Raw genomic sequence first — 14,011 nt, 5'->3', positions numbered from 1 at the left:
GATCTCTTACGTGGAATCTAAGAACATTAAAATTCTCCCCGCAGACAGCCACTTATGTCTTTGGTCCTGTGATCTTGTGAATCTGAAGCCAAAAATTCACCCTTCCTCTCCTGGTGGAGCAGGCATGAGCTGCAGTGGGATCGTTGTTCTCGTTCTTTCAGTCTAGTGGGAGTTTGCTTGCTTTGGTACGACACAAGTGCTCTCTGACCTGCAGTGTGTTATGCCTGACAGGAGTGCAATTGATGGAACTGAGGCTTGGAGCATCTTCTTTCTTCACTGTGGGGGCGATGAATTACTAATAAAAGGACAGCCTTTGTTCATGTAATAGTGAGTTTCTGTCAGCTGTAGCCAACCACAACCTGTTTTCTGAGAGACATTTCCCTTTGGAAATACTGTCTTCTGGATACACTTTCACATAACATGTGTGTAACCCTGCAAAGAGCTGATAACCCAAGGAGGAACTGACTCCTACCTGCCAGAAGTGTCTTTAGAATGATATTTGCTGATGTCTGTTTTAATGTAATTTTCCCATTTTTCAAGAATTTTAAATAGAAAAATAATGTGTTCTAGCACTGATAAGCTCAAATTTTGCTCTTTATGATCACTGGGATTTGAGAGACATAACCTGCTTCAGCTGGTTTCTCCTCTGAGTTGAGAGAAATCCCTGGCTTCCAATTCTCTGTGTGTTTGCACTGCACATAATCACTAGGTGAAGGTTTTGATCCCACAGCATTTGAGAACAATTCTTATTTTTGAGTTGATTTACTTGGGAAAGGAAACTGTGCTCTTGCTACAGAAGCCATAAATAACCTATCTTTAATCATATTATCTAATTATTAAGTCTGCTGACTCAAAGTCCTGTGATATGCTCTGAAGGCTGCATGTAAACATGAGTGTGGTGTAAGGTAGCTCATGGCAGGCCCAACCGCTCTAGAAATGAGCAGCAAACTGACCATTATGGTGATGGATGAGTCCTGGGATCAATGTTCCTCACCTTCAGTGAAGACATCCCATTACCTCTACCAGCTGCTGTTTGTGTTTTACAACCCTCATGGTAAAAAACTTCTTCCCTGTTTCTAATCTAAATCTACCTTCATTTAGTTTAAAACTATTCTGCCTTGTCCATGCCAGGACCTGCAAAAAGGTCTATCCCATCTTTCTTACTGGCTCTCTTCAGGGACTGAAATGCCACGAAACGTTCTCTTATATGGACTGACCAGTCCCAAATATCTCAGCCTGTCTTCATTGGAAAGGTGCTCCAGACCATGGATCATCTCAGTGGCCTTCTCCTGAACAGATCAAGCAGGTCAAACTCCTTCCCATGCATGATGATGGGAAGGAATACTCTGCTGGCCACTGTCTTAGGTCACTGCGTGTTTGAAAAATGCTGCTGGAGCCAATTTTAGAAATGAAGCTTTTAATCATCCTTCTCCACTCTGTTCCCCTGTGATTAATCAGAGGAAACTCTGGCTTTCTCTTTGCCTCTGCCATAGCTCCAGACAAAAGACTTGGAAATTTCCATCTATCTGCACTACATTTCCACACAGAAAGAGTGGAAACTGCCATTTTTTAAAGGGGTTAACAAAGTCTCAAGCCAACAGTCCAGCAGAACATTGGAAACCTTTGCCAAATCCTTGCAGAATGGCTGAAACACAAGCTGTCCCAGGGAAGCATTTTTACTGCATCTCTTCACGTCAAATAAAACACACCTCTGGCTAGGCTTGTGTTTTGGTATTTTTAATAAGAGAAGATATTCTACCCCTGCTGAGGAAATCAGGATTGTGCATTTTGGAACAGGCTGCCAGCAAAAGGACGGGAGATATTAACAGAATCCTCTTCAGGACAGAAATGGAGTAAACTTCGTCAGAGGGAGAATTCTGGCAAATCTGCGAAAGGGAACAGGAGTCAGTAACTTGGGTGGTAAAAGTGGCAATCTTAGCCTAGTAATTCCCATGGGATTAGATTGGAATGAAAAATTAGACAAACCTATTTAACTGGGTCTGAGAGACGATTTCCCCCCCCGATTTGCTCATTCAGTTCCTGAAATGATTCTTGTCCCCTTACTCAAAAGTGAAGAAGGGAGTGCCAGGAAAGCAGGAGCTGTGCCTTATGATCTAGACATCCAGAAACCCCTGAAAATCTTACATCAGCCATCTTTTCTTTGTCTTCCTGAGATCTTCTGGGAACTTCAAGTGAGCTAATTGAACTGGCCTTATTCCCAAACCAAAACGGACTCCCTGAACAGATCTTGCATTAATTCTCCTATTTCTCTCCCAGCCATGTCTCATTTCCTTCAGTAAATTCCTGAACTGATCTTAAAGATAGACCTCCATTTTGTAATTATTTTCTGAGCTCCCTCAGTTGTGAGATTTTAAAGCAGAAATGATCTGGTGTCAGTAGTACAAAGGAGATTAAAGAGCTACTGGATCCAGACATGCTGCAGGTTCCGATTTTACAAGGCCATTGTAGGAACCCGATAACCACCAGAGGATGGAAGAGCACTGGCTGTGGCCCCATTCCCCCAGGAATTCCTCCCGCTACAGCTACTCTGACATAGGCACAGTGCCACTGGGTCCTTGGCTAGTTGAATGAGCTTTGCCATGAACAGAGCCTGTAAAATAAGCTGAAAACATTACCAGTTATGTCAATCCCTTTGCAACAGATTTTAAGTATTTCCCTTTTTTTTTCCCTACAGTATTTTAACAGAATTGGAAAGACTGCAAAATTCCCTTTCAAATGCATTTTTCATGATTGTGTGAAAAAGCCCACAGTTACTGTGGTCTTCATATTTTCATAGTAATGAGGGTACTATTAAAGCCTGCCCGTCCCAAAGGAGCACAGTGATCATCAGGCTCATTATTCAGAGAAAGACAATAGCAGAATATTAATGAGGCTCAGACATCTGTCAAATTAATCTGTAGTTTCAAGTTTAGGGAAGAAAGGCAGGATCTTGATTTTCTAGCTGTGATTTCCCATTTCTGTCAAAATCTGAGTGACTGTAAGTGGCTATAAAGAGATTAATTTCTATTTTCAGCTGTTTATATAACAGTAATAATGAGGGGCCTCAGAAAGCTGATATAGCAGGTCTTTAGAGAACACTCTCCTTTATCTTGCCAGTGAGGACTGGGAAAGTGAGAGCAGGTCAAGAAGTTACAGCAGAAATGAGGGAATTTGATTCCATGGACATTCCATGGACATGCACTAGTATGTAGTAAAAATTTCACATGTGTTCAAATTCTAGGGATATCCTCTCTTCCTGTCCCAGAAACAGGGAGTGTCTCTTGCCATGGTATCGGGGCTGTCACTCTGTCCCCTTGCCAGCACTCAGGTCCTTCTAAGGGGACAAGAAAAGCCTGGGACTCATTGCACAGTGTTTGAGGCAAAATCAGAATGTTGAGGAGGAAACAAGGCATGCTGAGGTGGTTTTTACCTCCCTCACTCTCTGAGGTCCTCTTCTCTTGCCCATGTTTATGTAAGGCTCCATCCTGAAGGAAGGGAGGATAAAGTCATCTCCAGGGCCAGGAGAGGCTGCTGCAATGCACATTAGCACTGGCCAGAGTAGCCCAGGGCACTTGGAGCTGAGGGGATGCTCCTGTAATCCCCCAGCAGTTTTCTCACAGCCTCCTGGTGCCCAGGCTGCCTGTGCAGTGAAGGGATGTAGGAATCCCGGCCCACTTGAGAATTTAGGGGAGATGGGCTGTAAATGTGCATGGAGCAGGTCCCATGCTTTGCAGACCGCCCTTTGTTTGCTCTTTCCTGGGCAGGGTCTGCCGGGTGTAGGGAGCTGCAGAGGCCAGGCATCCCTTGGGAGAGGAAAAGTTATCGTGGCTGGGTTCTGGTCAGCACTCCTGGAGTGAGCCATGCCCTGCTGTACCCAGTATACACACTGAGCTGAAGCTGCAATCCCCGTGAGCTTTGGAAAGCTCTCTCTTCTGCCTGGGTAAAAATAATGGGTTAACTTATGTTCCAGATGTTTAGAAAAGACAGTGCCTTGAACAGTCAAGGGGATTGGGGAAGATAAGAAAGCAATGGGCAGCTTCTCATTGTACAAAAGATGCTTCCCTCTCCAACTCTTCTCTCCTCCAGTTCTGAGTACCTGAAACAGTAGTATGCAAAAAACCAATGAGCCTTTGAAAACTCTCCTTTTGCTGAGAGAAATCTTTCTGGCAGAGTAGCCACCTCATTTACCTCCGCTGAAATGCTGTTTGTTTGAATTTTGCATCCTTTCAGTCTGTTCAATCTACTTACAGATATGGTTTCCTTCATGAAGAACTTTGTTTTGAAGAAATCAGGTTTGTAGTACTGCTCCTAGTTCTGATGTTCCAGCTTCTGGAAAGCAAGATAGTCCTGCTACTTCTCCTGGAATGGGAAAGCTGCTGTGATTGATGAAATTGGATAGAAGTACTCTCAGAGGTTCAGATCTTGCATCAAGTGATCGTGTGGCGTTACTTGATAGTCCTGGTAATGAGCATCTTATTCTGTCTGACATCACTTTAGTGGTGTGAGTTCAAAGAGCTCTGAGGTCCCCCTTAATCTTTATGCTGAACAGCAGTAAGAGAGCTGTCAGAAACGGGTGCTTTCTGCTGCCATCCTCAGCTCAACACTGGTCGCCCAGGGAGGGGATGTTTGAGTTCCACTACCCATCAGTTCATTTTATTGGCCTCTTGTGGGGTTTTCAATCCTGTTGTGCAAGTGAAGGAATAATAAAAACTTTCGCCTAGCACTCACACTGCAGAAGTTGGCAGCCAAGACTTCTTGAGCTCCAGTCCCTCCCCTCACACCAAGGTCATTTGTGGTTGAGCAAGTCAATCCCTTTCTTTGTGGAAGGATTTCCTCTTCTCTGCAGATCTGTGCACACACTTCCTATGAATGTTGGAGGATTAAAATAATTTAGAGAAAAATAGGTGAGAAGGGGAAATTGCTTCCTACTGCTAAACTAGAGTAAAAAATTATTATTCTATACATTTTTTGCAATTAGATTTGTACATTAAAAAATAGATAAACTCTTCTTTCTCCAGTCTTTCTAAATTCTGCAGGGAACAGTGCGGTAAAAGCCCCTTTCCTTGCTAAGCTGAACAAGCAAGTGTATCTGCCACAGCACACCCGAGTCCAAGCCCTGCCACATCTGCCTGAGGAGGGGTGGGGTGGCACTGCCTGGGGGAGGCAGGGAGGGATGAGGAAGATGGCCCAGGGCTCTGTGTGCAGATGCACGGGCAGTGCTCTGTGCCCAGCTGCTCCCTGCAGCCTGCAGGAGCCAGCTGTGGCAGAGCACAGCATCCCAGAGGCCACAGGGCAGCTCACAATCTGCCACTGCATTGAAGAGACGTTTGCTGAGCTGCTGATAGAGAGTTGGAGCCACCAAGCCTTTCCCTTGTCACAGGACAGATATTCCTTGCTGGATGGACCCTCAAGAGCAACGACCAAACTCTGCACCAAGTCAACAGGATCTTTGCACAAGCCTGCAAGATACAGGGTTTGGTCCTACAAGGACTTTCCCCAAGTCAGTTTGGAGAGTTAGCAGGGGAGGAAAAGAAGAAGAAAAAGAAAAGAAGGAGGAGAAGAAAAAGAAGAACAATAGCAACAACAAGAGGAGAGGGCTTAAGGCTACAGCACTGCAGTTATATCCAGGCACTGGGAGTAATAACACGAGCTAATGATGCTCCGCCCACTCCACCATTTTCAAGTTGGTTCTGCAAGGTGCTACACAAGTGAGCCCTGGGCCAACAGATACTTAAACATGTCCTTGGCTTTAAGCATGTGAGTAAATCCTCCTGAGTGCTGAATGTTCTGCTGTCCTGAACTGGGGCCAAGTGCTCCATCCCTTGCCAGCTCCTAAGGTTAGCATCCAACAGGCCCCCCCAAGAAATACTGAATACAGCCCTACATGCAAGTATGCAAATACTTGCACCAAGTAAATATATATTATCTTGTTTTCCTACATTGACATGAATGGACCAGTTCAGGAGTTTGTGTTTCAAGCTCCCTCTCTTTTATGCCTACATGTCATGACTTGGATCCAAGCCCTTTGTTTCACAGAGAAGAAAGGCATTCAAAATGAGCATCCTGGAGGATTCTTACCCCTGGTAATAGCATTAACCCTGTAGCTGTAGCATATTAACTTTTCCACAATCCCCATTGTGTTCCCTGACTGGCATTTTCTCTGGCATGTTTTATTTTTCAGCCCTCCACCAAGTTTCTCATCCAACTGGAACAGCTTCTCTCATCCAACTGGAAGAGATGCCAAAGTGACTTAGAAAACACAGTTCAGATTCCATGGAACAAAGCAAACCACAGGAATGGTCTATTAACATTCAAATTACAGAATCCTTGAAACACAGAAAGATAAACATGCCATCTTTGTGAGTACGCTCCATCCTTGTGAGAGCCCAGGTTCATTCCCTACACAGAAACCTTGTGTGCACCTTGGGGTATGCACACCATCCAGCCTGCCACATTGTTATTTATTCAGTGCAGTTCCACTCTCTCTATTCACTTCTCTTGTAGCCCTAAGGATGCACAGCTCATTCCAGAGAGACAAAGCCACGGAAACCTCTAGTCACAGGCTACAAGGAGAAGACCCAGTATGTCTCTGCTGCCATCTACCAGAACAGGAGAGCATTTCATTTATCGTCCAGGCTGGCACCACTGTGATTTCACCAATTAACCAGCCCTGTCTTTTCTTTTAGAGGATGTTCATTTCTAAGTAGAGCAACTTTTATAAAGACATTTTATTCCTTGAGACCAAAGCCATAATTCCATCTTTTTGTAGGTTTCAAAGAGTGTCCAAAAGGAATTGACAACAATCCAGTTGCTGATATTTTCAAGTGCCTTTTATATATCCCAGTGCCATGTTCATGTGCCTAAGATCTGATGAACCCCACCCACTTCCTTTATGTCCTCAAACCAGTGATGTGCCCACAGGTCTAAAACCAGCTTGAGGGATCTATCTCAACAGTATTTCTGTTCACAGGTACTGCCCTAATGAAACTTTTTTTTCTTCATCTCAGTCCATACCAAATGGCCGAGGAAAACATGGCACACAAGACTGAAGGGAACTTCCTGTTTTTTCTCAAAGTGGATAGCTTTTCAAACCAAGAAGTCACAACCCATCTTACTCTTTTTAATAATAACATTTGAAAGTTTGAATAATAATAATTCAATTTTAATAACTTGCTTTATTTTAAGGATAATTATTCAGAACATCTTCCTAGATGTTTAAGTCCTTTTTCTGCACACAGCATTAGTCCAAGTTTTACCAGAGCCATAGGATTTGCACTTTATTTGACATCTGAGGAGACCAGTGTGGGTCAGGCACCACAGAGTTCCACCTTCTTTTACTGGTGAATGTTTATGGATAGAGAGTTTTATCTCCTGATGGGAGAGACAGCCAGTTAGTAGATGTCAAATCAACAATGGTTTAAGGAACTTCTTTTTCAGATGAGACCTTACAGATGAGTATCTCCAATGATGGCAATGTCACCTTACTCAACAGAATCTACTCATGTCCAGTGTGGGGTTATGCAATCACAGAAACGTGTGCACAAAAGATGTGTACAAAACTGCTTCTCTTCTGCTCCAGCAGGGCTCAGCTTTCACCACATCTTACTGAAATGTAAAAATAAATGCAGGCAATTCTTAAATTCAAGTTCCTTAAGGACAGTGTTTTCAAAAATCTGTATGCTAGTAAGATTTATTTTGATGCTGGAGGTGTATAATATTAAAATCATATGAGTAACAAACACTACCTATGTCAGTGGCTCCTTTGAAAGGGTAGCAGGCAGTTCAGACAGGGCCACATAATTTCCAGGTTCCCCAGTCCTAGAAGATGAATTCAATGAACAGGAAAACACTGCTTAGAAGCCCACCTACATTCACAATATTTGCACTAGGCAGAAGAGAAAAAAGCTGAGTATGCAGAGGCATCAGTGGCAATGGAGCCACTTTTTAGCACACGTCCAATTCCAAAAGCAAATCCAGCCTTCTCCTTTTGAAGCTGAATCCTTTGAAAGTTTGCAAAGCCCCCATGAAGAGCAACCTTCAATGCTGGCTGGCCAAGCTACTCCATCCCTTTTGTTTCCCCTCTGCGCTCCTGCGGTGACACACACAAGACCTGTGTGTGTAGGGAGCTACCAGAAAAGAGAGGGAAGCTGTGTGTTCATCACTTCTTTTTCAGTGAACATTGCCTCACTTTCAGCCCTCAGCTCTGTGCTTAGCAAACTGGTGGCTGTGTACCCTTAAGTAAGACAGGTTGCTCTGAGAGACTGACCCAGCACAGGAATTGGTCAGGAGCTTCAGCTCTCCCTATCTAGGGACCCCTTTGCCCCTAGCATTTTAAGTTCACAGAGGGATGAGCTTACTTCCTTTATACTTATAGCCTTTTTTTTTCTCTTATTGTCATAACACAAAGTCTCAGGATGCCTCTGTTGCTGTGCATGTTGTTCACAATCAACCAAGTATTTTCAGAGGGATGATGGGACTCTTAGTCCTCTGCTGCACAGGCCTCTAACGCTAAAATGCTTGCACTGACACTTCAGAGCATCAACACTTTGTCACAACAGACAGGGAAAGGCAGGAGGATTCACAGACCCTGGGCATTGCTTGGGTAAATGCACATAGCTGAGCCATGCATGTGGTTACAGTAACTGGAACCCAAATGCAAACACCTCTGGGGATTCATTAACATTCAGCTTGTGCCAGAGCACAAAGAGCTGTGATGTTCCCTTTGTGGCACCAAATTAGGCCCATTAATTACTGCCTACTAATCCACATTTCCTGGGTGCCTTAAGCACTGTTTCTACCGGCAATTTATTCCCAGCAAAGGTCCACCAAAGGTCCCAATTGCTCAGGTGGTCTTTTTCAGAAATCTAACTGTGGCTTTCAACAGAAACAGTACAACAAAACCACAAGTAAATAAAAGAAAAAATACAGCAGCTTTAGCACAGAACTTGCAGTTAAGAGCCAAAGGTCAGAGAAGTCAGTGACACCACTATGATTGTCTTTCATGCACTATGGAGCAGGCTCCTCAACACCAAATTTTTACTCCAGGTTCAGCCTTTTAGAGAGTTTGCTCAGAGATTTCATGTGCACTCTAATTTAATGGACAGAGACAGATCCATCCAGTTCCAAGAGACTCTCTCAGAGATTAAATTTGGTACTTACATTAAGTTTTACTGTAAAGCACACATACAGAAGATAGCTTGGATAATTTCAGATAAAGCTTTTAAAAATAATGGTTGTTGATTTTTTTACACGTTTTAGATGGATAATGAGATGATGGCTCTCGCAATTAAGGGATAACTATTGTGTGAATATTAGGAAAAGCTTTAGTGATGTACAGTTATGTTATTGTAGTTTGTAGATATCCTCTGTTTTCCCCATAGTTCCCTTTCTCCCCCCTGTATTGTTGCCATCAGACAGCCTGGGTTGTCTAGGACAGGTACAAAGAAGGCTGCACATGTGTCCCTTGCTGCAGGCAGTTGGGAATGGAAAAGCTTGGTGCTTAGGGGGTGCGGCGTGGCAACACCTGACCTCCAACCAATTTATAAGAAAGCAGTCTCCACCGATAAATGGCAAAGAAGAGCTGACTGGCAGACTTTGGGAGGGGCCAGGGCTGGCTGATGCAAACCCCAGGGGTATAAAAGACTGAGCATCCATCTTGAAGATGAACTGGCCATGTGGTATCCATGAGGGGCAGTTCCCAGTGCTGTGAATTTTTCCTTATATAGTCCTTTTGTTGTATTTTTGTCAAGGTTTAATAAACCTTTTTAAATTTTTAAAGTGAGCAGTTGTTTCTCACACACCCTTGCCATTTCCCATCTTATCTTATTCTTTAGGCAGTTATGATAAGCAGCAGAATACAAGATTTCTTCCAGTTTCATGTAGAGCCAAGCCTATTGAAATCCATGAAAATAGCGACAACAATGTCACTGGGTTGTGCAACAGGCCTCAGCTATTTCAGGAGTAATCGTGCTCCAATCTTACAGTCAGAGCATTGACAAGAGGAGGACAGCACATCAGCCAAATGGCAGGAAGATGTAGGGACACAGCCTGGGGTATGGCCACTGGATCTCAGCAGGAATTCCTAATTCCAGGAGTTACAGCTGAGCTACTGCTGGAGTGTTCAGCTTGTCAGCAGAGAAATTATCACTGTCATGGCACTAGAGCTATTATCTCAATGAGACTTTAAAGAGTGCTGCAGCTTACATGCTACAGGCTCAGTCACTACACACATAGTCCTTGTTATTTCCCTCAAGGCTGCTGTGCAAAAAATTCATTTGATTTTCACACTTTTTTACTGCAGTGAAAATAAAAAGTGCCTTTTAAGGTTAAGAGTCATTAGGATCAGATCATATCTATGTCAGCTGAGAGGGAAAGATTTTCTTAATCCTCATTCCCTGCTTGTCCCTCTGAAGATGAAAAAATGAAAGGCCTCTGAAAAGGATTTATCACAACTTTGCAGCCAGCAGTGGTAATGGTTTTTGGTCAGGGCAAGAGGGTCTTTTTTTGGGGCTTCTGCAGCACTGCAAGGGCAGACAGTGCCAGGGTCCAGCCAGAAGCAGACAGGGCTGGAGACAGGCCCACCAGTACCCCATGGACAAACAGGCAGGGGCCCTGGGCTGGCCTGAAATGAGCTCCCAAGCCCAAGATGTGGGTGGGGTGCCCAGGTAAAGTAAGGCATTGAGACCCCTCAGTGCCCTCAGGTGTTTCCTATTGCTGTTCGGGGTGGAAGTTGTTCCTGGTGCTGTAGTGCCTGTCCCACCACTGGGGACCCCAGGACAGCAGCCACACACACGGCCTTGGGGCTGACCCCCTCTGATGCTGGGGGGCTGCTCCAAAGGACCAGCCCTGCCATAGCACACAGCTCTTGCTTTGCTCTCCGCAGCAAAACCGAAACTCTGCTAGAGTTCAGTCCCTGGAGGAGAGGGAATCATGGGCTCCGAGGAAACACTGAGTGTACACTGAACATACCTACTGGACCCTTGGGAAAAGGAATTTTGCCAGCTCACAGCCTGTGGGATCAGCAGCTGGCTTCATGTAGGTCCAGCTCAGACTCATTCCTGACAAACCACATGGTCTCAGAAGCTTCCAAAGGCTGGCAGAGACCAAGCTGGAGATGGCAGACAATGCCAGTGTCTGTGGGCCAGACCCCAGCTGGGCTCAGTTCCATTTGTAGGTGACCTTCACCTCTGATGGCACTGACCCTGGCAGCTCTCACAGCTTGAGGACCAGAAGTTTTAAAACTTCTCATGGAAAGCATCTGATCTAAAGAAGTCAAATTTTTCTCATGCTTAGGAGCACCCTAGAATAAAAGAAGCTCTGACCTCCGCAGACCAGAAGCTTTTCATTCAAGTTTGGTTTTTTCCCCATTAAATACTCTCAATACAGTGATTTTGTAGCCCCTTGTCCTCCCGGGCCGCACGGGGAAAATCGCTGCTCCCTCCCATTGCCCCGGAGCCGGCCCTGTGTCCAAGCCCTGCGCGGCGCTGCGGGAGCCGCTTCCAGCAGCCGGGATGGCGCCGGCACCGCTCGCTGTGGAGCAACGCTGCTCTCTGCTGGGGAGCCGGGGCTGGGCAGCGGCGCTGCGCCTGCTGCGCTTTCGGGGAAAGAACGGCGTGCCCGGGCTGCGGTGAACCCTGGGTGTCCTTACCGTGCAAAGGAACGCTTGTGTCTGAGCGGCACCGGGCACAGCACTCATATAAACACACGGACACGGACAATCCCCTTCCAGCCACTGCAGGAAGAGAGCAAAATCAGATTTCACCATGTAGAAATAGTCACCCTTTCACAAGCTCCAGTGTGCTCCTGGTTTTGCCTCTCTTACATCTGCACACACACAGGAGAAAAACACTGCAACCCTGTGTCGCTATTGAGTAAGAAAGTGGCATGGACTCCAAGAAGGCTGATTTGCACAACAGCGCTTTAATGTGAAAAACTCTTCTCTTGTTATAGATAGGGTCGAAATATTCCACTTGATTGGCTAATTAATAAAAACACTTTTTTCACAAACAGTCCTTGAGAAGAATAGAAAAACAGAGTAGGAAAACACCACCTAGAGGTTGTTTATATTAACAAGTTATCATCGATTCTCTACAACTCCCTAAAAAGTCTCACAAGTCCACTCTGAGAAAACTAACCTCGTTTTCTCGCTCTCTGACCAGGCTGTCACATCCACAACCCTCCTTGCCTGCCTTGTGGGCTTTGTTCATTTATCCTCCGAGTATTTGTCTCCCCTTGGCTCCCAGCATGAGCTGACTTCCTCCCAGCTGGATTTCTGCTCCATTGAGCCCACCTCCTCCAACAGCCCCCACTACCTATTTGGGTTTCAATGTTTTAGTACTTCAGAAGTGTTCTGAGGCACGACAGGAGCCCCCAGACCTTTCTCACTGTGCTGATCATAAGCCCAGAGCCTCAGGAGTGCTTTCAGGGGGATCAACCAGATACAGCGGAGTCTTGTCACTGAATTACATCTTGTTGCCCTTTCAGGCACCTCAGGCCTTTCATGATTTCTATACATCATGGAAAAACTCTTTAGTTCCCCACTAATTGCTGAGTTAAGGAGATACCCTTGGGATTTCAGTGTTTCTCATTGCTGCCAACCATTCTCTGGACGAGATACCACACAAGCCAAGTCCAGGAGAAGATAAGAATTCCATGTTGTCGTGGAAAGAGTCTTGTGAGTCTTGCTCTTACCCTCACCTCTACTGTTGCTGCACAGGGAACCTGCCTGCAGCCAGTCCCTGTCCACTGAGCGGCTTTGCAAGCACCAGGCCCTGTGTCTGGCTCCCTTTCCCTGGCCAAAAACTCAATTTCCCACTCTGTTCTCAATCAAGATGTCATTCCTTAAATGCCCTGCTCAATGCACCTGAAATGTGTCCCCTGCAGTGAAAGAGTCCAAGATTTTTCTGGAAGGGCAAGGAATGGCAGTGACGAATTTAACACTGATGCCTGGAGTCAGAAAAGACTTGTGCTAAGGCACGTGAATCACTGGGAAGAGCATCTAATATGGGGGGAATGACAGTTTCAAGTGAGACAAAACCTGTTTACTGTTTACTCAGTCAGCTGTTTACTCAGTCAGATCTTCAGTGGATGAAAAGCTCACTTGGAGTCCTTGTAATGTTTGGATTTTTGCTAAAATCTGTACAAAAAAATTGCAAGCTGCTTCCAGGGCTTTCTGTACAGGTGCACTGGCAGCTGTTCAGCCCCGAGAGTGGGCACTGTTAGAATTAATGATTAAAGAAGCACAGACACAGGCATCCCCCTAAGCCAAAAAAGCATTGACCCACCACCTCAGCACCTCTGCATGTGCAGAGCTTGTGTCACATGGTTTGCTGAGCCTGCTGCTCCATCTCAAATGGAGCAGCAAACATGACTGAGAATTCACAAAAGGACCCATACTGCTTCATTTTAACAGGGAATGAAATCAGGGATTATTTGCTTTTCCTACTTTTTTTTTTTTAATTCTCATTTCCAAGCTGTTCCTGGAAACAGTAACAGGTTCTGAGATTTTAAAGAGAAAAAATGACAGAACAAAAAACTGTTTTGCTAACATGAGTAATGTTTTTTGGCATCTGTAATGAAGTCAAGCTACTCGTTGCTATTCCATCTAGAATACAGTAATTTCCACTGAAGAAATGCAGGGACCAGAGTTTCAACAATAAGCAACTCACCCACATCATTAATGTGAAAAATGCGTATTTTATGATTGGCTTTTTGCAAATATTAAAATTAATATTATATGTGTTGTGTTACAAAGTTATGCTGTATTAATTCTCTTAAGTAGTGTGCTAAATATAGTTTTAGGTTATAACAAAATGTTAAAATAGAAACTATGCTATGTAGGATACCTTTTTAAAGAAAAGACTCACAGTGAGATAGCAGCCACAGGACACCTAAATATTTCAGAGAAAAAGGATTTATTGCTCTCTTATCAGAAGAAACAAACTTCTTCCCGCCTCGCTCAGGCTTGAAGGCACCATTAGGATTATGAGGAAGAAGGTGTTGATGACCAGAC

Source organism: Molothrus aeneus, chromosome 5 (genome assembly GCF_037042795.1).
Source record: "Molothrus aeneus isolate 106 chromosome 5, BPBGC_Maene_1.0, whole genome shotgun sequence".
In the NCBI taxonomy this organism is placed as follows: Eukaryota; Metazoa; Chordata; class Aves; order Passeriformes; family Icteridae; genus Molothrus; species Molothrus aeneus.
Note: the sequence above shows the minus strand (reverse complement) of the source record.